We start from the raw sequence: 24,946 nt of genomic DNA on the forward strand, positions 1-24,946 counted from the left end.
TTCCCTAGTCTGAAACCGGGACACTTTTGCACGCGACCATGCTCGTGCTCGCACACCTTTTTTTTATGTAAACGTGACACTGAGAGGTGCTCTTATCATTTTGTTGAAGCTCACATTTATCAACATCTCATCTCATTATCTGTAGCCGCTTTATCCTTCTACAGGGTCGCAGGCAAGCTGGAGCCTATCCCAGCTGTCTACGGGCGAAAGGCGGGGTACACCCTGGACAAGTCGCCAGGTCATCACAGGGCTGACACATAGACACAGACAACCATTCACACTCACGGTCAATTTAGAGTCACCAGTTAACCTAACCTGCATGTCTTTGGACTGTGGGGGAAACCGGAGCACCCGGAGGAAACCCACGCGGACACAGGGAGAACATGCAAACTCCACACAGAAAGGCCCTCGCCGGACCCGGGGTTCGAACCCAGGACCTTCTTGCTGTGAGGCGACAGCGCTAACCACTACACCACCGTGCCGCCCCACATTTATCAACATCTCACATGAAATAAAACAAACAGGCATTTTGTTATCTAGTAGCATAGTGGTATACAGATCAGTTAAATTATGGTCAGACAACAGATTTTGTAATGGCTGAGAATAGGCCAGGCTATGTCCATAGGCCAAATTTAAACTGATTTATTTCACCTGTTTGTGAGAACACCAAGAAGAATGCATATGCACATGTAGGCTATATCTCTAAAATTGTATGCACTATAGCATGAACTTAAAAAGTAGATATATGACCTCAACATAGCCTAGGTCAGAATCAACCTTACTAACCATTCCCCACAACTGAATGAATAAAGCAAGATGATGTGTACAAAAGTGAACACTTTAATGGAAGGTGCAACAAGCTGTTCAATATGGCCAAACTGTCAGAATGGTATGTTAAACAGAAACAAAAAAGACAAGTGATTTGAGAATATATACTACGGAAACCGCGAGAGGCCCTTCATATAATCCTTTTTTTTATTCACCTTGTTATTCCGAGATAACGACATAATTAATTCAAGATCTCGAGAAAACAACACAACTAATTCGAGATCTCGAGAAAACAAAACCGTTATTTTGAGATCTCGAGAAAACAAAACAATTATTCAGTGATCTCGAGAAACCAAAACAATTATTTCATGATCTCGAGTAAACAGCTGAGAAATGGTTCATTCAGGTGCGCCAAGAGACTTGTGATATGCTGACTTTGGGGCTATTTCTCATTCTGTATAGACGCAACTTTGGTCATTAGAATGTCTGGAATAATCGATCACCTAATAAGGCAATATTTTGATCAGGGGTTGACACAGGGAGAGATTGCATTAAGTCTTTTAATAAGGGATAATTTCAAAATTAGTCCGCGGCACCTCCGCAGAAGACTGGCCCGGCTTCGTCTCTACCGACGGAGATACAGTGATCCAGCTGAGATCATGAAATAATTGTTTTGTTTTCTCGAGATCTCGAATTAATTGTGTTGTTTTCTCGAGATCCTGAATTAATTATGTCGTTATCTCGGGATAACAAGGTGAATAAAAAAAGATTATATGAAGGGCCTCTCTCAGCAATAAAGGAGGAGAGGGGCAACAGCCCGAGGAAAGCCCCCACAGGAGCGCACAGCATTTGCAGCATAGGCTACCCAACTCAGTACAAGAACAAAACACTTACAGTGTGTGCAGTAGGCTTCGTGCACATTGTTCTGCACCTCTCGGAGGAAGGGGTAGGTGCCTTGTAAATCTTTGGAAAAGGTACATTTTCTTTTTGGCATAATTGCTGCGGCATTACTGCTGCTAGCTGCTAGACAAAGAACATTCGCGCCGGTTAATGTTTATTTTATTGTTACATGGCAACACGTTCTGTTGTCTGGAATAATGTGGCTAAATAAATACCCATGCCACAGGGCCAGGGGGCAGTAACCAGGAAAGTTTGCGATTCCTGTCAATTCATCACAATAGTAAATGCAGACATTTCTCCGCTAATGATTCCCACGCTGCTCAGTCGCAAACGTCGCAAGTGGCGAAAACCGGGACATATCCGTGTCCCGACAGACTTTTGTCGGGACTCGGGACACACAACCCCAAATCGGGAACCGGGACGTCTGGTCACCCTACAGTTGGTTAACTTACCGAAAGATTCAGAATTCAGCTTCAGCTCTTTTGTCTGGAAGCACGTGCACATGCACACACATTAAGAATGATTATCATGAAAAGCTAAATTGGTTGTAAGTGTTCAAGTTGTTAGAGTTTTTGTGGTAACAAGTGCTACTTTTTTGTAAAATATGCAAACCAAACTACCAGGCATTGCGCCTCTGCACACACGCAGTGCAGAGGTCCATCAGTTTACTTGGGTCTAAATTGTGTGGTTTACAGAGGTGGACAGTAATGAAGTATATTTACTTGAGTACTGTACTTAAGTACACTTTTTAAGTATCTGTACTTTAGTATTTTTTTTTTGTAAACTTATGACTTTAACTTCACTACATTCGAAAGACAAATATCGTACTTTTTACTCCACTACATTTCTATCAAGGTCCTTGTTACTCGTTACTATGAAGTGACTTTGAAAGTGGATGTTTTTTCTTTTCTTTTCTAAAATGTGATTGTTTTTTTCGCAGGTGACACTGAGACAGCCGATCAGTAATCACTAGGGTCACGTCACGTCCATAGACTGTATAAAATCAAGTTCAATTATTTCTCAGCAGCATTATTTAACACGATCAGTTGATGGCTGTGGCAGTGGGGGTGTGGTCAAGCATCGGTCTGTGACAGGAGGGCAGAGTCAGGGAAGGTAAGTGGCAGAATCACTACACCTGATGTTAATTAACCTGTGTTTGTGTGCCTTCCCCAGTGACCGCGCCCTATATAAGGAGAGAGAGAGCAGAGGAAGAGAGTTCTCTCCCCAACCAGATGATGGGATGATCATTTTAAATATCTTGGGGTAACCTTTGACTCTTCTCTTAATTTTAAGCAACATGTTAAAAAAGTAATACATAAAGTTAAAGCTAGTTTATCTAATTTTAAACACATAAGACCTTTCCTACCCATGGAGGCTGCAAAGACCTATATGCATGCAATGATATTTACTCACATTTCCTACTGTTACACTACATGGTCACACACATCAGAGAACATTTTAAAACCAATTAAGTCTCTCTTCAAGAGAACACTTAAAGTTCTTGATAAAAAGCCCATATATCACCACTACTGTAACATTGTTAAGAAATAACAAATATTGGACTTTGATAGTTACCAGTTGTTTTTAGATGTCTGTCTCATTTTTAAGGTTTTGAATGGACTAACCCCGCCACCATTACAGGATTTCATAAAGAAAAAAATCTTCACGAGTAAACACAAGAGCACTGACAAAAGGGGACTGTGAAGTGAAATGGCGTAGAACTAATTTCAGCCAAATGGTGGTGTCCATTAGAGGAACGCAGTCCTGGAATACACTGCCAGCTCATATCAGACTGTGTGACAACATCAACACCTTCAAAATGACCCTTAAACAGTGGCTGAAGATAAGTCAGACCTGCTCCCATTAATGATCTTAATTTCCAGGTGTATATTGTGAACTTGGTTTTACTTTCTGTACTTTTATATGTATTTTGTGTTTGTGATGTATGAGTATAATGTCTGCATGTTCTGTGATGTTGTATTGTTTGTTTTATTGTTGTTTGGTTTATGATACCTGCCTTAGGACAACGGATGAAATTTAGCAATTATGCTAACACCAGCATATTTATATTGATGTTTTTTACTGATGTATTGATTAATGTGCAATGTCTTAATCAAATAAATGGAATGAAATGAAATGACGTGTGTGTGTGTGTGTGTGTGTGTGTGTGTGTGTGTGTGTGTGTGTGTGGCTGGGAGAGTGTGATTTGCGACTGAAAAGTGCAAATAAAAAGAGTTTTTGGAACTCAGTTCTGGCCTGCCATACTTCTGTGCTCCACCCACCCGCTCTGATTTCTACAGTGGTGCCGAAACCTGGGACAGAGCACAGAGGAGAACAGCCCCATGGAGTCTTCCCCCTTCGCAGACCTGATCCACGCCCTCACCACGGCCCAACAGAGCCAGCATCAGGCGCTGCTCGCCCTCCGAAAGGCGCAAGAACAACGGTTCGAGGCCCTAGTGCTGGCGCAACAGGAAGATTGTCAGGCGTTCCGGCACCTCCTCGCGTCGGCGGGGTCCACCATCTCCACCGCTGCGGGCCCACTCCACCTCACCCTAACGAAGATGGGCCTGCACGATGACCCCGAGGCCTTCCTCACGCTATTTGAACAAGCAGCAGAGGCCTCGGGGTGGCCGGTGGAACAGCGCGTGGCGCGCCTCCTCCCCCTGCTAACGGGCAAGGCGCAGCTGGCCGCGCTACAGCTCCCCGCCGACAGCCAGCTGGTCTACGCGGACCTGCGCCGGGCCGTCCTCCGGCGTGTGGGGCGCACCCCCGAACAACATCGTCAGCGCTTCCACGCGCTGCGCCTAGAGGAGGTCGGCTGCCCGTTCGCGTTTGGCCAGCAACTCCGGGATGCCTGCAGGCAGTGGCTGAGGGCTGACAACCGCAACGCCAAGGGAGTCGTCGACCTGGTGGCACTGGAGCAGTTCATCGCGCAACTTCCCAAAGGAACGGCGGAGTGGGTCCAGTGCCATCGCCCGGCGTTGCTGGATCAGGCCATCGAGTTGGCGGAGGATCATTTGGCGGCTGTTCCCGCGGCAGGATCACAGATCCCCTCTTCGCTTCTCTCCTCTCTCTCTCTGTCCCCCTCCCCGTTCGAATTATTATATGGGCGTAAGCCGCGTGGCATCCTAGATGTGCTGCGGGAAAATTGGGAGGAGGGACCTTCAACCAGCAAAAATACAATTCAATACGTTCTCGACCTGCATGCAAAACTCCACACCCTCACGCACCTAACCCAGGAGAATTTGCGGCAGGCCCAAGAACAGCAAATCCGCCTGTACGACAGGGGCACACGCCTTAGGGAGTTCACACAGGGAGATAAAGTGCTCGTGCTGTTGCCCACGTCGAGCTCCAAATTGGTTGCCAAGTGGCAAGGACCCTTTGAGGTCACACGGCGAGTTGGGGACGTCGACTATGAGGTGAGGCGAATGGACAGGGGCAGGGCATTACAGATTTACCACCTCAATCTGTTAAAACTCTGGAACAAGGAGGTCCCCGTGGCGTTGGTGTCGCTGGTTCCAGAGAAGGCGGAGCTGGGGCCGGAGGTTCAAAAGGGAACATTGACTACCACTCCAGTCCCCTGTGGAGACCACCTCTCCTCGACCCAACTCACGGAGGTTGCCCAGTTGGAAGCCGAATTTTCGGATGTGTTCTCACCCCTGCCTGGCCGCACCCGCCTCATAGAACACCACATTGAGACGCCCCCGGGGGTGGTAGTGCGCAGCCGCCCCTACAGGCTGCCCGAACACAAAAAAAAGGTGGTTCGGGAAGAATTTGAGGCCATGCTCGACATGGGCATCGTCGAGGAGTCCCACAGTGACTGGAGCAGCCCAGTGGTCCTGGTTCCCAAGGCCGACGGGTCGGTCCGGTTCTGTGTGGACTATAGAAAAAAGTCAATGTGGTGTCTAAGGTGGGGTTTACATTAGACCGTATCAGCGGATCATCAGATTAACGTTTTTAAAACTATTAGTGTGCACACAGCAACGTCAATACACGATTCGCGTGCACACAGCAACGCCAATACACGGATACACTCGGCTCCGCAGGCATCCTGCGCTCCAAATCACTCCGCCCTGAACAGCGAGTGCCCTCTGGAGGGTGCGCACTCCGGCCCTGCGCAGCTCACAGAGCGTGCGAGTGGAGCGCACGAGCAATGATTTGGGACTGAGCCGCTGTGTGTGTGATCTCAGTGCATGTCAGGCATGCGCGTCACTTACCACTTGCAAGTGGAAGGATGGCAAGCCTAAAGACAATCATAACTACACAATGGGCAGTATTTGCATCAATATTTGCAGTATTTTCATACTTTTATACTCTTTAATGAAAGGTGATACAAGGCGGAAGTCCGCGCCGTTTTTCAGCAGTCACGTCACATGACCAACGCCAGCGAATCAAGAAGGTGGATGTCACAGTGACGTTGTCCAATGACGACGCCAGCTAGAGCTCAGCACAGCGTATCCGCGTATTCTCAATGTTTACACAGCACCGGACCACACACGATCTGGATTGAATACGTGGACCCTGGCGGATTCCCGTTTCCCGGCGTTTCCAGGCGTTTTAATGTAAACAGACAGTGCATCCGTGAAGAAAATGAGACAGATACGGTCTAATGTAAACTTGGCCTAAATTCGACGCGTACCCAATGCCTCGTATTGATGAGTTGCTTGATTGACTAGGCACGGCTCGTTTTTATTCGTCACTGGATTTGACAAAGGGATATTGGCAGATCCCCTTGACTCCATTATCCCAAGAAAAAACGTCCTTTTCAACACCGTTTGGCTTACACCAGTTTGTCACACTTCCTTTTCAGCTGTTTGGGGCGCCCGCTATGTTCCAGCGGCTGATGGATAGGGTCCTCCGCCCCCACGCCACCTATGCGGCTGCATACCTCGATGTTATCTATAGCATGGGCGCAGATGGCACGGGGGACGGGGGGACATGTCCCCCCCAGATTTATAGTGACCCCCATCTGTCCCACCCACCCACCGTCCCTACGTAAGGCGCCACACATAGGTAGAAAAAGTGAGGATTAATGTTCCGTTAGTTAGACTAACTTACACTGCAGCACAAAGTTGAAATGGCAGCAGCAGCAGCCTTGTCAGTGATCAATCCACATTTTCCCCTTCTTGAATCGGTGTAGGCTGGAGCAGATCCTTGCAGAGTTGGGAAAGCAAGGTGTTCATTTTCCACGTAATTCTCGGTTAATAACACTGCACAGCTCATCCATTTGATAGCAGCGGTGGTTCTGCTGCGACTAATGGTGCGTTCAGTTGTACTCATAAGTTGGAAGTTTGAAGTCGGAAAAGCATTGAAATCCAGCATCTCCCAGCATAAACATTGGGGTTTTCATTTCATTTCATTAACTGTCCATTTTTTTCGAATTCCATGTTCCATGATGTCCCAGTTTTTAAACTGGGAAGCGCTCAGTTCTGAGGTTATGTTGTTCGGAGCTCCAAGTTCTGACTTCCAATGTAAATGTAACGCACCATCTCGACCCCAGGGTCCTAAGGGGAGCTGGGAACTTTGCCTGTCACGGTAACCATAGTGATCATAAACAACTGTCTAATGACCGAGCTGGTGATCTTTCTGCCACATTAAGCCAGAGAAGAGGGAAAAAAAATCACAGCGTTTGTTTCAAGAACCTCATTCATTCATTTCATTATCTCTAGCCGCTTTATCCTTCTACAGGGTCGCAGGCAAGCTGGAGCCTATCCCAGCTGACTATGGGCGAAAGGCGGGGTACACCCTGGACAAGTCGCCAGGTCATCACAGGGCTGACACATAGACACAGACAACCATTCACACTCACATTCACACCTACGGTCAATTTAGAGTCACCAGTTAACTTAACCTGCATGTCTTTGGACTGTGGGGGAAACCGGAGCACCCGGAGGAAACCCACGCGGACACGGGGAGAACATGCAAACTCCACACAGAAAGGCCCTCGCCGGCCCTGGGGCTCGAACCCAGGACCTTCTTGCTGTGAGGCGACAGCGCTAACCACTACACCACCGTGCCGCCCTGTTTCAAGAACCAAAAGATGTAAATATCCTCTACCTGTTGCCTTTCCCAGATGTGACAAATACTTGTTTTGTAATGTTGAGTAGTCTGATAAGAATAAGAAGGAATTTGGACTTACCTGAAGTAGGCTAAATGTAAAATGACAGCATTCTAGTCTGTAGGTGAATATCTTTTAATGTTGTTATTTTTATGTATAATGTTATTTTAGTAAGCAGCAACTGTTAACTGAAATTATGAGATTCAAGATGATAACATTGTCCTCCTGGCCTGCAGGCAATCCCTGGTGGGGTCAACAATGAAAAAACAAAAAAACAATTACAGCGTTTTTTCAAAAACAGAGCAATGTTGACCAGGTAGGCCTTTGTCTACCAATGTTCATTCAGTTAGAAAACTCACAATTTGAATGTATATTGAAGCTTCAGTACACACACACACAAAATATATATATATATATATACCGTAAATCCTCTAATATAGGCCAGGGCCTTTATTTCACTCAAGTGCATCTTGGTCCAGGCCATTATTGGAAGGAGGCCAGAATTAGAGGCAGGCCTCTATTTCTATTTGAGCAAAACAGACTACCAGTGGAATGAATAAAAACGAGATTTTGTGTCTATTTGAACCTATAAAATAGGTTGATGCTTGGTTGCCTGGTTACCACCAGACCTACCGGTAATCACAATCAGGGGCGCCTGCAGGGTTGAACTGTAAGGTACGCACTAGCGGTGTAATCCCCCCCCCCAAAAAAAAAAAAACGCTTGCGTGCTGCAGTTTCTATGAAGAGTCGATCTATAGGCTTATACACAAAACAACGATAGAACTTTAACTTGAAATTGAACAATAGCCTTCCATGAACACAGGCTGATATTTGAACAACATATGTGAACTACACACGACAATAAACAATAAACTCTTTATAGCCTCGATTAGAATCTAGTGAACTTGCTCAGCACTACCGCACGCACGACTCTGACACACACTGTAGCGCAACATGGGGTACATAGACTCGTTGAAAAACTCCTCGGGTATTTTTCTGAGTTTACCGAAAATCAGAGTAGAAGGAGCCACCCACCCTCTGTCTGGTTTGAAGCGGTTCTGTAGGACATTGAGCTTTACAGAGTCCGGTGCACATTTTAAGGCATCTGGTTGAAGTTTCCCTATGTCTGATAAATCTGATGTCAGTGATAGCGGGCTGACTCGTGGCTCATTAGTAAAGCTATCTGATGGCTCATTTGTCAGTAAGGTGGAGCAACCATCTACTTCTGATCGTAAGGGACATGGGGGAGATGTAGGTGTTCTTATATGAAATTCACTGGATGTATGGCTAGTTTCAAACTCGGAGGTAGATGAAGGCAATTCCCTCAAAGGAACTGAGCTCGCATCCAGCTGCAGCGTACTGCTGCTCGGTTGCGGAGGAGTGGAAGCTGCCGGTGCCGTGTTACTAGCTGATACTGGAGAGGACTGGCAAGCAGATGACACCCCTGGATCACTGCTTTTGGACTTTTTCGTAAAAGTCTGAAACAAGCTCGTTTGTTTCAGGGTTCGTTTACTCATTTTTGACTCGCTTCTCAATAAATTCTCGCACAAGCTCTGACTACTGACGATTGTCTGTCTCCGTTTCTCAAAACTGGAGAGAATCTCAGTGGTGCAAGAAAAGTATATCTGCATTGACCAATGAGCTTTCTTGGTCACGCACACCCCGCCCACTCCTGAAGCACACAAATGCGCCGGCACACACACGTCTCTCTCTCTCTCTCTCTCTCTCTCTTTCTCAAATTATGTTGCATTGCCAAAGCATTCAGGTAACAATTATAATTAAAAAAATATATCTCTCTCCCCAAGGTGCGCCTAGTGCGTACGGCCATACGCCTGGCGGCGCCACTGATCACAATTGTCTTTCAGATCGGAACGATTGTGTAAGGCCACTATGATCTCAGAAACATCGTTGGTTATAGCCCCGGCCTGTATTAGAGTCCGGCCATTATTTACCTCCTCCGACAGCGAGACCGGCCAATATTAGAGTCCCGGCCAGTAATGGAATACAGGCCAGTATTAGAGGATTTACTATATATATATATATATATATATATATATATATATATATATATATATATATATATATATAATACTGTGTGTGTGTGTGTGTGTATATATATATATAATACTGTGTGTGTGTGTGTGTATATATATATATACACACACACAGTCATGCTTGAAAGTTTGTGAACCCTTTAGAATTTTCTATATTTCTGCATAAATATGACCTAAAACAGCATCAGATTTTCACATAAGTCCTAAAAGTAGATAAAGAGAACCCCGTTAAACAAATAAGACAAAAATGTTATACTTGGTCATTTATTTATTGAGGAAAATGATCCAATATTACACATCTGTGAGTGGCAAAAGTATGTGAACCTCTAGGATTAGCAGTTAATTTGAAGGTGAAATTAGAGTCAGGTGTTTTCAATTAATAGGATGACAATCAGGTGTAAGTGGGCACCCTGTTTTATTTAAAGAACAGGGATCTATCGAATTCTGATCTTCACAACACATGTTTGTGGAAGTGTATCATGGCACAAACAAAGGAGATTTCTGAGGACCTCAGAAAAAGCGTTGTTGATGCTCATCAGGCTAGAAAAGGTTACGAAACCATCTCTAAAGAGTTTGGACTCCACCAATCCACAGTCAGACAGATTGTGTACAAATGGAGGAAATTCAAGACCATTGTTACCCTCCCCAGGAGTGGTCGACCAACAAAGATCACTCCAAGAGCAAGGCGTGTAATAGTCGGCGAGGTCACAAAGGACCCCAGGGTAACTTCTAAGCAACTGAAGGCCTCTCTCACATTGGCTAATGTTAATGTTCATGAGTCCACCATCAGGAGAACACTGAACAACAATGGTGTGCATGGCAGGGTTGCAAGGAGAAAGCCACTGCTCCCCAAAAAGAACACTGCTGCTCGTCTGCAGTTTGCTAAAGATCATGTGGACAAGCCAGAAGGCTATTAGAAAAATGTTTTGTGGACGGATGAGCCCAAAATAGAACTTTTTGGTTTAAATGAGAAGCGTTAAGTTTGGAGAAAGGAAAACACTGCATTCCAGAATAAGAACCTTATCCCATCTGTGAAACATGGTGGTGGTAGTATCATGGTTTGGGCCTGTTTTGCTGCATCTGGGCCAGGATGGCTTGCCATCGTTGATGGAACAATGAATTCTGAATTATACCAGTGAATTCTAAAGGAAAATGTTAGGACATCTGTCCATGAACTGAATCTCAAGAGAAGGTGGGTCATGCAGCAAGACAACGACCCTAAGCACACAAATTGTTCTACCAAAGAATGGTTAAAGAAGAATAAAGTTAATGTTTTGGAATGGCCAAGTCAAAGTCCTGATCTTAATCCAATGGAAATGTTGTCAAAGGACCTGAAGCGAGCAGTTCATGTGAGGAAACCCACCAACATCCCAGAGTTGAAGCTGTTCTGTACGGAGGAATGGGCTAAAATTCTTCCAAGCCGGGGTGCAGGACTGATCAACAGTTACCGGAAACGTTTAGTTGCAGTTATTGCTGCACAAGGGGGTCACACCAGATACTGAAAGCAAAGGTTCACATACTTTTGCCACTCACAGATATGTAATATTGGATCGTTTTCCTCAATAAATAAATGACCAAGTATAATATTTTTGTCTCATTTGTTTAACTGGGTTCTCTTTATCTACTTTTAGGACTTGTGTGAAAATCTAATGATGTTTTAGATCATATTTATGCAGAAATATAGAAAATTCTAAAGGGTTCACAAACTTTCAAGCACCACTGTGTGTATATATATATATATATATATATATATATATATATATATATATATATATACACAAAATGGAATCATTTGCTGACAGCTCAGTCCCCCCCAGTTCAAAAATCCTATCTGCGCCCCTGATCTATAGTAATGACTGGCCGCGGCACCTGCAACACCTTAGGGCTGTCCTTAGGTCGCTGAGGTGAGCAGGTCTCACAGCCAACCTGAAGAAGTGTGCGATTGGGTGGGTGGAAGTACGGTATCTGGGCTTCCACTTGGGCAATGGGCAGGTGCGTCCCCAAATTAACAAGACGGCAGCGATTGCGGCCTGCCCGAGGCCCAAGACCAAAAAGGGGGTGAGACAGTTCCTGGGGCTGGCTGGCTACTATCGTAGGTTTATACCTAATTATTCAGACGTCACCAGCACGCTGATGCCCCTTTTCCACCAAAGCAGTTCCAGGGCTGGTTCAGGGCCAGTGCTTAGTTTGGAACCGGGTTTTCTGTTTCCACTGACAAAGAACTGGCTCTGGGGCCAGAAAAACCGGTTCCAGGCTAGCATCAACTCTCTGCTGGGCCAGAGGAAAGAACCGCTTACGTCAGCGGGGGGGGGTGGAGTTGTTAAGACCAACAACAATAACAAGACCGTGAAAGATCGCCATTTTTAAGCGACGAGAAGCAGCAGCTGTACAAACGCGAAGTCATCCATTATTATTATTATTGTTGTTGTTGTTGTTGCTGCTGCTGCTTCCATGTTGTTTTTGCTTCAATATTCACGCCAAGGTTTATGCAAACGTAGTGACGTAACTGACGTATACAGCGACATAATGACGTATACAGCGACGTAACTGACATATACAGCAACGTAATGATGTGTCTCCTCTTAGCATCATGAGCTATGGAAAAGCAAACTGGTTCTCAGCTGGCTCGCGAGTTGAACGAGTTGTAAACCAGCACCAGCACTGGCCCTGAACCAGCCCTGGAACTGATTCGGTGGAAAAGGGGTATCACTGATCTCACTAAAAAGGGGGCACCAGATCCGGTCCAGTGGACGGAGCAATGCCAATGGGCTTTTTCTGAGGTAAAGGCTGCACTGTGTGGGGGGCCACTGTTACACTCCCCTGACTTTTCTCTCCCCTTTATATTGCAGACGGACGCGTCAGACAGAGGGCTGGGGGCTGTTTTGTCCCAGGAGGTGGAGGGGGAGGATCGCCCAGTGCTGTACATCAGCCGGAAGCTGTCAGTGAAGTGCCTGGCCATCAAGTGGGTGGTCCTCGCCCTCCGCTACTACCTGCTGGGACGCTCTTTCACCCTCTGTTCGGACCACGCGCCCCTCCAGTGGCTCCACCGCATGAAGGATGCCAACGCGCGGATCACCCGCCTTCCCCAGTGACCGTGCCCTATATAAGGAGAGAGAGAGCAGAGGAAGAGAGGTCTCTCCCCAACCAGATGACTTGTGTGTGTGTGTGTGTGTGTGTATGCATGTGTGTGGTTGGGAGAGTGTGTTTTGCGACTGAAAAGTGCAAATAAAAAGAGTTTTTGGAACTCAATTCTGGCCTGCCGTACTTCTGTGCTCCACCCACCCGCTCTGATTTCTACAATGGCATAATGGAAGGAGGTGGTTCTTCTGGAGAATGCACGCACTCATGGCTATAGCTAGAACTCATGTTTCAGTTTTCTGAAAGGAATAGAGTTGTTTCATTTGAAATGTTTGCTTTGTTTGCCTAAAACAGAGCAAATTACAGCCTACAAAAACTCGCCATCTAACCTGTGGAAGCATATTGAGGTATATAAACGTTTTATTTCAAGAGAAAGCTTGCAATGAAATTTTGTGCTTTTAGAGCTAGCGATAACATTGCAATAGCGATACAGTCTGGTTAGTCAAATGACGTTCTATGGATTTGCCCACCAAGTTGCCATAGCCTTGTCCACGGCTAATGTTAACACATAGCTAGTTAACTTGGATACTGTTAGTTAGCATGTAAGCACGGAGTTATGCTAACATGAATATTGTTAACTTATCTGAAGTGCTTTCAGAAATATGTTTTAGCATAATCTTGCCAAATACAACCCCGATTCCAAAAAAGTTGGGACAAAGTACAAATTGTAAATAAAAACGGAATGCAATAATTTACAAATCTCAAAAACTGATATTGTATTCACAGTAGAACATAGACAACATATCAAATGTCGAAAGTGAGACATTTTGAAATTTCATGCCAAATATTGGCTCATTTGAAATTTCATGACAGCAACACATCTCAGAAAAGTTGGGACAGGGGCAATAAGACGGTGGAAAAGTTAAAGGTACAAAAAAGGAACAGCTGGAAGACCAAATTGCAACTCATTAGGTCAATTGGCAATAGGTCATTAACATGACTGGGTATAAAAAGAGCATCTTGGAGTGGCAGCGGCTCTCAGAAGTAAAGATGGGAAGAGGATCACCAATCCCCCTAATTCTGCGCCAACAAATAGTGGAGCAATATCAGAAAGGAGTTCGACAGTGTAAAATTGCAAAGAGTTTGAACATATCATCATCTACAGTGCATAATATCATCAAAAGATTCAGAGAATCTGGAAGAATCTCTGTGCATAAGGGTCAAGGCCGGAAAACCATACTGGGTGCCCGTGATCTTCGGGCCCTTAGACGGCACTGCATCACATACAGGCATGCTTCTGTATTGGAAATCACAAAATGGGCTCAGGAATATTTCCAGAGAACATTATCTGTGAACACAATTCACCGTGCCATCTGCCGTTGCCAGCTAAAACTCTATAGTTCAAAGAAGAAGCCGTATCTAAACATGATCCAGAAGCGCAGGCGTCTTCTCTGGGCCAAGGCTCATTTAAAATGGACTGTGGCAAAGTGGAAAACTGTTCTGTGGTCAGACGAATCAAAATTTGAAGTTCTTTATGGAAATCAGGGACGCCGTGTCATTTGGACTAAAGAGGAGAAGGATGACCCAAGTTGTTATCAGCGCTCTGATGGTATGGGGTTGCATTAGTGCATGTGGCATGGGCAGCTTACACATCTGGAAAGACACCATCAATGCTGAAAGGTATATCCAGGTTCTAAAGCAACATATGCTCCCATCCAGACAACGTTTCTTTCAGGGAAGACCTTGCATTTTCCAACATGAAAATGCCAAACCAAATACTGCATCAATTACAGCATCATGGCTGCGTAGAAGAACAGTCCGGGTACTGAACTGGCCAGCCTGCAGTCCAGATCTTTCACCCATAGAAAACATTTGGCACATCATAAAACGGAAGATACGACAAAAAAGACCTAAGACAGTTGAGCAACTAGAATTCTACATTAGACAAGAATGGGTTAACATTCCTATCCCTAAACTTGAGCAACTTGTCTCCTCAGTCCCCAGACGTTTACAGACTGTTGTAAAGAGAAAAGGGGATGTCTCACAGTGGTAGACATGGCCTTGTACCAACTTTTTTGAGATGTGTTGTTGTCATGAAATTTAAAATCACCTAATTTTTCTCTTTAAATGATACATTTTCTCAGTTTAAACATTTGGTATGTCATCTATGTTCTATTCTGAATAAAATATGGAATTTTGAAACTTCCACATCATTGCATTCCATTTTTATTTACAATTTGTACTTTGTCAAAAGTTGGGACAAAGTACAAATTGTAAATAAAAACAGAATGCAATGATGTGGAAGTTTCAAAATTCCATATTTTATTCAGAATAGAACATAGATGACATATCAAATGTTTAAACTGAGAAAATGTATCATTTAAAGAGAAAAATTAGGTGATTTTAAATTTCATGACAACAACACATCTCAAAAAAGTTGGTACAAGGCCATGTCTACCACTGTGAGACATCCCCTTTTCTCTTTACAACAGTCTGTAAACGTCTGGGGACTGAGGAGACAAGTTGCTCAAGTTTAGGGATAGGAATGTTAACCCACTCTTGTCTAATGTAGGATTCTAGTTGCTCAACTGTCTTAGGTCTTTTTTGTCGTATCTTCCGTTTTATGATGCGCCAAATATTTTCTATGGGTGAAAGATCTGGACTGCAGGCTGGCCAGTCCAGTACCCGGACCCGTCTTCTATGCAGCCATGATGATGTAATTGATGCAGTATGTGGTTTGGCATTGGCATGTTGGAAAATGCAAGGTCTTCCCTGAAAGAGACGTCGTCTGGATGGGAGCATATGTTGCTCTAGAAGCTGGATATACCTTTCAGTATTGATGGTGTCTTTCCAGATGTGTAAGCTGCCCATGCCACATGCACTAATGCAACCCCATACCATCAGAGATGCAGGCTTCTTGACTGACTGCTGATAACAACTTGGGTCGTCCTTCTCCTCTTTAGTCCGAATGACATGGCGTCCCTGATTTCCATAAAGAACTTCAAATTTTCATTCGTCTGACCACAGAACAGTTTTCCACTTTACCACAGTCCATTTTAAATGCGGCTTGGCCCAGAGAAGACGCCTGCGCTTCTGGATCATGTTTAGATACGGCTTCTTCTTTGAACTATAGAGTTTTAGCTGGCAACGGTGAATTGTGTTCACAGATAATGTTCTCTGGAAATATTCCTGAGCCCATTTTGTGATTTCTAATACAGAAGCATGCCTGTATGTGATGCAGTGCTGTCTAAGGGCCCGAAGATCATGGGCACCCAGTATGGTTTTCCAGCCTTGACCCTTACGCACAGAGATTCTTCCAGATTCTCTGAATCTTTTGATGATATTATGCACTGTCGATGATGATATGTTCAAACTCTTTGCAATTTTACACTGTCGAACTCCTTTCTGATATTGCTCCACTATTTGTCGGCGCAGAATTAAGGGGATTGGTGATCCTCTTCCCATCTTTACGTCTGAGAGCCGCTGCCACTCCAAGATGCTCTTTTTATACCCAGTCATGTTAATGACCTATTGCCAATTGACCTAATGAGTTGCAATTTGGTCCTCCAGCTGTTCCTTTTTTGTACCTTTAACTTTTCCACCGTCTTATTGCCCCTGTCCCAACTTTTTTGAGATGTGGTGTTGTCATGAAATTTCAAAGGAGCCAGTATTTGGCATGAAATTTCAAAATGTCTCACTTTCGACATTTGATATGTTGTCTATGTTCTATTGTGAATACAATATCAGTTTTTGAGACTTGTAAATTATTGCATTCCATTTTTATTTACAATTTGTACTTTGTCCCAACTTTTTTGGAATCGGGGTTGTACTTTAACTTAAGTAAAAATTTGACTGGACAACTTTCACTTGTATCAGAATAACATTTGACCAGTGGGATCTGTACTTTGACTTAAGTAATGAAGTTGGGTACTTTGCCCACCTCTGGTGCTTTACTCCGGTGTGTTCAATATTGGATCTCTTTAATGTAAAATGAGTACATTACTAAAATGTTATGAGTTAAAACATTAGGTCAGCATGAAATAAGTATATTAATGTTCTTTAAGAAAGCAGTGGTGTTACCTTTTACAGTGCATCAATGTCCAAATACAAATTACATGTTTGTCAAAATGCTAAATGTGAAACAGTGTCAGTGTGTAACTTTCTTTGAGTGTAACTTATTGGGACTCTAGCAAACTTTCAGTTGGAGTTTTTTTTGGTTTGTTTTGAGCTGACAATTACTCAATTATTTTATTCACCAGAGGAAACTGTCAGTGATGTGCCGTCGTGATGGTGACTGTATTTTGCAGCGAGAAAGCACATTTCTTTATACATAAGCCAGGAATATTTGATGTCTCAATTATTTTGCAGTCCAGAATATGGGTAGATCTATGGATAACAAAATTTTGGGGAGCTCATGAGCTTTTGTAAAGTGTGTTGCGCCATTTGGAGTGTTTCTACATGCATAAAAAATGTTTGTACTGCAGCACAGCTGCAGACAAATGCAGATAAATAAAAGCCTAAAACAAGTTGGACAGGTAAATAATATTGGCTGTCTTTTTTTCGTGGTCTATCAGATATAGTCCATTCAGCTAGCATGATATTGAACGAGTCTTCGACTCGTTCAATATCATGCTAGCTGAATGGACTATATCTGATAGACCACGAAAAAAAGACAGGCAGTCATTAATATTTTACATACACACTCTTCATATCAGCATTCTCGAAGGCCAGCGCCAGCTTACTCACGACTTGATGCTGTTAGAGTGGCAGTCCAGTTAGCTTCCAGCCAGCGTAGCAATAGCGTTAGCGAAGGCCAATGCCAGTTTACCCATGACTCAGTGCTGTTAGTGCTGCAGTCCAGTTATCTTCCACCCAGCATAGCATTAGCAAAGGCCGACGCTAGCTTACCCACAATTCGGTGCAGTTAGCGTGGCAGTCTAATTACTTTCCAGCTGGTGTAGTGTTAGCGAAAGCCAATGCTAACACAGTCAAGCCAAATATTATTATTATTTTCCCTGTGTAATTTACTTAGTTACTTTTAAAATCAACATTGACAGCTACATACAACAGAGCTACCTGGCAGCCAAAATTCTCTCAAATCTTCCATTTTTAATGAAGCAAACCTGGCGGCCATGTTTGTTTACAAATTGTCACTCGCCAATGCGAAAGTTATATGTCTCTGATGTGACGTTGTGTTGTTCTGACAACGTGCAATATTGCATGCTCATTCTCCACTGGGGAGAGTAGCGTAATACACAGAGGATAAGCAATATGATAACAATATTGCATGCTATCAATAAACCCACTAGAAGGGAATCAAATACATATTTTCATTCCATGGAAAAAGTGTCCTGTATGGATAATATCCAGTATTAAATCTACGTTTTTTCTGCAGACAGTAAGCTCAGTACAGTCTGTGTTTACCCGTCTATATCTTAGGTCAGTTTTCTCATGTGTGTTGAGCCTGAGCCCCTCTACGATATATAAAACTGTTGGAGAGCTGAAATTTTATTATTAATGGGGGGGAATCCTAGCTCATGCATTAATCAAACTACGAGCTACAAGCTTCAGAATCCTGAAAGTTGCAATTTGATTAACTATCCATCCTTTCATGTATTTTTAACTGGTTCATAAACATTAGCTTTTTGAGCAAGATATACCATACAGTAATCACTGAATTAAAAGAAATTATCGGGGTCAGATCATTTTCAAGCATTTATTTCTACAAATTACTTGACAGCTTAACAAGATCATTTCAAGCTTGAAATGTGTAAAATTGTTTTGAAATAGGCTTAACAATCGTGTTTATCATAATCTCATAATGAGAAGTAAATTAAATTACATTTGAGGTTTTGTGCCTGCTTCATTTTTGTTTCATTCGTCGTTTAGAAAAAAAGCAAGCAAACAGCAGCAGCCTCTAATGATTGCCCCTTTTAATACATAATGCAGGCAGAGACTGCAATGTGTAAACAGCTTAGTGTTTAGTCCAGCTTAGTGTTTTCAGCACTTCTAGCACATCATTCATGGATTGTTAGGTTTTATTGAATGTGCGTGTATGAATACAGTTGACCAAATATGCTTGCGCTAAAAATGGCTAGTCCACTAGAGACAAATGTGATTTGAAATTTAGTTAGTGCTTTAGTTATTACTCCTCACAGCATTTCAATGTGAATCCGTACCTTCATATAACTGTCACTCAAGCAAATTGGGTCTAAAAGTATACCTTCCGTTCACGTCAATAGTCTCTAATGGATGTTACTGGCGTACCACCTCTCATGTACATCACAATGCCATTAGAGAAGCAGAACAATGTGATGACTCATGGGTTTCTGTCACTCCTGCCTTAAGCACCCAGGAAGCCATCATCCCATCAGCCAGAGAGCTATTCAATGTAAGGAAACATTCCTCTCTCATTCACATAACATACATGCAGACCACCTACACAATGTAACCTGCATGCTCACTGTGTCTCCTATAGCAGGCGTTTTTTGTTTTTGTTTTTTTTCAGCTCCAGGTGGCTTATCCCGAAAGATCAGCGATCATAAACAACCATCACTTGTTTTTTTTTTGCTTGTTTGTTTTGGTTTTTTGTATACTATCAAAGCTTTATCTAGCAGTATGCCTAAAAATAATCAGTAATGGGGTAATAGACCCCTTGCACATGACATTACACATCACATGATAATTTCACCTGGGGGTCAAACAGACACCGTCTTTTGTGTAAGCAAGGTTTAATCTGTCTTCAATATGGTTCATTTGCGCTTGTTCAAATAGATTAAATATTACCGTCTCCCTCCTATCAAGAAAAATGTTAACAAAGAGAAGCAAATTCAAGAACAACGAAGAAATGAGGGGTTAAAGAGAATACCGTAACTGACTAGCTAGCTTAATGTTAAACCACCATGATGGCACAGCATGTGTTCATTTTGTAAATCCAGTCGGTTGCTTCAGAGGCATTAGGTATTGTAAGCGTCATGGGCGCCGCCAGGGGAGGGAAAGGTTAGAACAATTCTAGGGGCCCAGCACTGCCATGGGGCCCTTTAAGGGCTGATAATATGCTTTTAATGATTTTAATAAGACTTTTGAAATAATAATGCAATATTCCATCTGGTAAAATGAGCTAATTGAACAAGGTTGTCTATTTCTTGAGTTCTTCAACATATTGTCATTTAACCCTCCCCCTTTTGCAAAATGGTACGGTCCAGTTCTGGTAGAAGCGCGATGCGTTAAATCTGTGTGCTGATCAGTGCAACGCTACTTGCTGCTGTGTCGCGGTGCAGCAGCCAGCCAGCCAGCAGTGGAGTGCGTACAGTCTGTGATCGCTAAATATGAAGAGTGGCTGTCAAAAACGTAAAGAAAGGCAGCTGAAAGCTGAGAGGGACCAGAGAGGCAGGCAACTGGTCACTCCGTTTTTCCCAAAGAAAGGTAGCTATCGCTCACGTGTGTTCAAAATATTAGCGAATGGTAAATGAACAGTATGAACGTGGTTGGATTAGCCTATCAAGAGAACACTTTTACAGTTTGTACAGTGACATTTTTTCCATTTTAATAACTGAACTGACTTGTGTGATAAACAAGATGAAATATTACGTTATGCTGGTGCTAATAACTAGTGCTAATAACCAGTTTCATAACTAATGGGGTGCCCTAAATATGCACAGATTCAGCCTCAGGGGGACCTCCGCCCTACCAAACCACTGAATCCCCCTTTGGAGAAGGAGGTAAGCAGCAATACAACCCATAAATGCTTTAGGATTGACGTTTTTAATGAGCGAGCGCCATATACAGTTTGCTAGATTAAAGTGTTGCTAATAACGGACACCAGTCAAGTGTTTGACATGGTTACGTGTGTGGAATGTTCACACGTTCTAAACCATTGGTTTCAAATTGAGGAGCTGGAGAAAGCGCAGCACACATAAAAGAGGGATAGAGGTTACAACATATGAAGAAATACATACGTAATTGATCAAATTGAAATGTCACTCCATGTCACTTTGAAATAAATTTATAATAAGATGTTTCCTGTCTTTTATGGGTAACATTTGTAAGGCTACTGAGTATGGAGTTCATTTAAATGCATCAAACTTGAATGCATCACACTTTTTCATGCATTAACTAACTTGCATGCATTGCTGATAACAGAGCCAGGCCCCTCATCAGGCCATGATGCAGCAGCCAGGGAGGACACCAGAAGTGTTGAAGTACAGGAAGAGAACAGGGGGAGTACCAGCAGCACAGGTGGTGAGGAAGAAGCAGCAGAGAGTAAGGAAGAGCAGGAAGAAACTGAGAAGGCATGTGGCAAAATCTTGAATTTTCATTTGTGATTGTAAATAATAATAATAATAATAAGTTAAATTTATATAGCGCCTTTCAAGAAACCCAAGGATGCTTTACAATTATAGACAAAGAAAAAAAATAAATAAAAATAATAAAAATAATAATAAATAATAATAATAAAAATAAAAAAATAAAAAGTCCACCGAGTAGGGGTCAGGATGTAATTCCCGTGGTGTAGCAGCCACAGTCCCACCAAAAGGCACACGAAAACGAGTCCCACATCTCCAGCACCGCCGCCGTGACGCCGTCAGCAACATCGCTCGAACACCACGCCATGGATCCACAAAGCGAGCACAGAAGCTCTGCCACGCAGAGCACACCAGAATTAGTCACTGACCAGTTTTCATCTAGTCCCTGGTAGGTTAATACATAAAATGTAATAACAAAGTCACAAAGTCAAGGTCCATGGGCTATTAAAAGTCAAATAATGACAATAGTGCAATTGTGACGAGGATGGGCAAAGTTGGGGGGGCCAAAATTCTAATCTTTCATGGGGCCCAAAATTTCTGGCGGCGCCCCTGGTAAGCGTTGTGGCAATAATACAACAATGCATTGACAGAAAATGTACTTTTAATACTTAAGTATTTTTAAAAGCAAGTAGGGGAGAGCGGGGTAAGATGAGCCAGGGGGTAAGATGAGCCACCCCCTGTTTCTAAGAAACAGTAAACAAATGTGACCATGTGACCACATTCAAAGGGGGCCGGGACCATTTACTTACACTTGTGGAGAGGAGCACCACATGTCAAACTAGGTGAGGGACATATTTATAAAAATGTGTTTTTGTGCTTTCTAAGTCAATTCCATGTTTGTCCACAGTGAAGATGATTTAGAGAAGACAAAAGTAGAATAATATTTAGACACATTAGGGTTAAGTTAGTGGCTTTCTAAGCTATGATATGAATGCTAATAAAAATAATTTTGATTAGCCTAATCCCCTTTATTAGCATTTTTCTACAAAATGGTGGCCATGGGGTAAGATGAGCCATTAGATGTGGGGCAAGTTGAGCCACTGGCTCAACTTACCCCATTGGTGGCTGAGCTTACCCAATATGGATGACACTTAAGTTTTCACATTTACTGGTCATATATGACAACAACATATATATATATATATATATATATATATATATATATATATATATATATATATATATATATATGACATCAGATGAGGAAGACCAGTTGTTAGATGTGGGGGATTATGTTGTGGCAAAATACACGGGGAAGAAGAAAGTGCATTTCTTCATTGGCCAGATAATCAAATTGGATGTCTTCGAAATAGAGGCAAGATTTCTCAAAAGAAGCCGGTCATGCCATGGCTCTGCAAGAAAGCCAACCTTTGTCTTCAAAGAGAAAGATGAGGCTGTCCTGTCAAGACAGGATATTGTGAAAAAATTGCCCTGCCCCTTTACTGTTGGGGGGACAGCACGGAGGGAGAGGAAAATGGTGTTCCCTTGCCATTTGAACGCTTGGAACATTGAATAATGATGAAATGATTGAATGATTGATGGAATGATTGCTGCATGTTTTAGCAATGTTTTAACCTACTGAAAGAAATAAGATTCTTTTGGCACTGTTCTACTGTTTTAGTAATTTCTATAATATAGTATATCTCTCATTCCCTCTCTAACCATCCCTCTTTCTATCTATCTACGCATATCTCTCTCTCTATCCATCTATCTATCCCTCCCTATCCCATCTCGTTCTATCACCTCTCTCTTCATCTCCCCTTCTCTATGCAACGGCCCTTGACTTGATTCATTGATTGCATTTCTAATAATAAAAGTTGTTTACTTTGTTAACCTAACATGTTTTGTGTTGGCTCAATTTACCCCACACAGTGGCTCATCTTACCCCGTGCATGGGATAAGTTGAGCCACTTGACATTTTTTTTTCAAGAGGTAATATCACTCTAACCATAAGAGCTTATCAATTATGTTTTGCTCAGATAGTAACAGTACACTTTGAAATTTGGTATGGTGTGTAGACTGGAAGCAAAAATGGCTTTAACATGTAGTTATGATGAAAAATGTAAAAAGTGGCTCATCTTACCCCACTCTCCCCTACTTCAGTACTTTAACTTAAGTAAAAAATTTGACTGGACAACTTTCACTTGCATCAGAGTAACATTTGACCAGTGGGATCTGTACTTTGACTTAAGTAATGAAGTTGGGTACTTTGTCCACCTCTGTTGAAAACACACACAGACTGAACTTTACAACAGTTGCATGCATGTGAAATGGAAATAAGTCAGCTAAGGCAGGAAAAACTATTTTAGATAAAATTGTTACTGTCCGTTACACACGGATCAACCTGTTTGAGTCAGTTGTGCTTTTTAAATAGAGAATAAATGAAGAGGGAACTGAACATTAACTATTTACTGAAATTATTGCAAGGGTGATTGAAAGATTAAAATAAAATCTTACAATATTGTTTGAAAGTCTACAGCAAGATATTTGGTTATTTTACTAATAATAACACTTCAGATATTGTTTAACAATAATAAACATCACTGTATAAATGATAGAGTGCAAACAGCTCTGTACCTAGATGTCCTTGGGGTTGTTGAGACATGAAGGGCTGGGAATACCATCCGGTCTACAGTTCAGGTCAGAGTCCTTTGAGGGTAAATGCTTTGGCTTTACAATATTCTGTTCCCAAAAGCTGATGTCAGGAAAATGTCGTTACACAAAGAAGCTTTTCTTGCTTTTGTAGGTTTTTTTTAAAAAAAAAACTGTTCTTCCGTGTCAAGATTCTTCAGGAAAAAGAAGGCATATTCCAACATGTAGCTAACGCTCGGCCACAAATTTGCACCAACATTCCAGTCGTTTCAAGAAATTTTGTACGGATCATAACACCAATAAACTAATTTCTGCGTATATCTATCCTTCACTTCTTTCTGACTAAGATTATCCAAGTAATCCAGTAGTAGAGCTTTTTTTTAGCTGTAGTTTTCTTCAGGCAACAGCAACAGATGCCAGACATCTTTGCTTGGCTTCAGTATGTGAATAGTATGTAAACAGTATGTAAACAAAGTTTGCTTGTCTCCCAGGCATAGGGTAGCGATGGTTGCTAATGTAAATGTGACGTCAGTGCAAGGGGTCTTGTCAGGATGCAGGCACTTATGGATGCAAATGCAGGGGAGAGCAGGAATGTCAAACTGTAAACAAAGCCAAATTGGGAAACTGAAGACGTTGTCAAGGATGGGCAAGGATCAGTCGATTAGCAAACAGAATATCAGAGATCAGGCAAGAGAACGAAGTCAGAAAAAAACAGAGTTCAATAACAGGAAGTCAGGCAGATAGCCAAACAGCTCCGTAAAGCCAGGCATGGGGACACAGAACAGTACTTCACAAAGTCAGAGTGTGAGAGCTGAGCTTATATAGGGAAGGTAATTGCTGGTAAATTAGAGACAGATGTTGAGGTTAGAATTCTGGTGATGAGGGGCACTGTGGTACTTGGGAAGTGTAGTCCAGAGTGGCCATGTTTGGAGGCTGCTCTGAACTCAGGTTTTCAGCACTGTTACTGACAGTAATGTGATGCAGCCCAGTTTGAAGTGGAGTTACAGTTACCGCCCCAAAGTTATTTATTATTAAGATTATTTTTCCAATAACAGCACATTCCAAAGTGGTTTATTTCTCTTATACCACAGCAATTGGCCAACATTTTTTACAACCCCGATTCCAAAAAAAGTTGGGACAAAGTACAAATTGTAAATAAAAACGGAATGCAATAATTTACAAATCTCAAA

This window comes from Neoarius graeffei, chromosome 12 (assembly GCF_027579695.1).
Source record: "Neoarius graeffei isolate fNeoGra1 chromosome 12, fNeoGra1.pri, whole genome shotgun sequence".
Classification (NCBI taxonomy): Eukaryota; Metazoa; Chordata; class Actinopteri; order Siluriformes; family Ariidae; genus Neoarius; species Neoarius graeffei.